Consider the following 1,143-nt stretch of genomic DNA (forward strand, 5'->3'; position numbering starts at 1 on the left):
GTGCCCCAAAATCCCCCTGGAGGTGCCGGTTCCTGTGCCCCAATGCCCCTGGAGGTGCCGGTTCCTGTGCCCCCAAAATCCCCCTGGAGGTGCCAATTCCTGTGCCCCAATCCCCCTGGAGGTTCCTCCTTCCAGCCCCAGCCTGGCCCTGGGGAGTGCAGGGAACGCAGGGGATTTCAGCTCAGGGTGTGCTTTTCCCAGGGCAGATGTTTTGTTGGGGGTAATTGAGTTTGGAGAGGAGATTTTGGAGAATCCCAGAATGGTTTGGGTTGGGAGGGACCTTAAATCCCATCTGGTGTCACCATGCCATGGGCAGGGACACCTTCCATGGTCCCAGGGTGCTCCAAGTCCTGTCCAGCCTGGCCTTGGGCACTGCCAGGCACTTCCAGAATTCCATCCTAACCAGGAATTCCTAATTCCCAATATTCCATCCATCCCTGCCCTCTGGCAGTGGGAGCCATTCCATCCCAGCCAGGAATTCCCAATTCCCAATCTCCCATCCATCCCTGCCCTCTGGCAGTGGGAGCCATTCCATCCCAGCCAGGAATTCCCAATTCCCAATATCCCAAATGGCAGTGGGAGCCATTCCCTGTGTCCTGTCCCTCCATCCCTTGTCCCCAGTCCCTCTCCAGCTCTCCTGGAGCCTCTTCAGGCCCTGGAAGGGGCTCTGAAGTCTCTCCAGACTCTTTTCCAGGCTGAACAATCTCAATTTTAATTGAATTCCAGTTATTTTTCCGGTATTTACTGTCTCTCTCTCAGCAGGTTTGATTAGTCATGCAGCCCTTGAACAGCTCCGTGCTTGTGTCCCTGCTGGATTCCTGGGACTGCAGCTCATGGATGAGCTCCTGCTTCCCTTTTTCCTGGTTCTTTTACCTAAAATCCTTCATTTTCACTGTGCCACCTCAGGGGGATGTCCTCCGTGTGCTTCCTTAGGAGCTGTGTGAGGTGGGGAAGGTGAAATCCCATCAGCCCCAGAAGGATTCCAACTCCACTTCTTCAACCCACAGGGTTGTTCCTGATGGGAAAAGAGGGAAAATCCCCCTCTGTGGGATCTGCAGCTGGCCCAGCTCCCATTTTAGTGCCTCATTCCTTGTTCTGAGGCTTTTGCTGCCTGCAGGGTTTGTGTGAGAACAGGGAGAACAC

This window comes from Geospiza fortis, unplaced genomic scaffold, assembly GCF_000277835.1.
Source record: "Geospiza fortis unplaced genomic scaffold, GeoFor_1.0 scaffold358, whole genome shotgun sequence".
NCBI lineage: Eukaryota > Metazoa > Chordata > Aves > Passeriformes > Thraupidae > Geospiza > Geospiza fortis.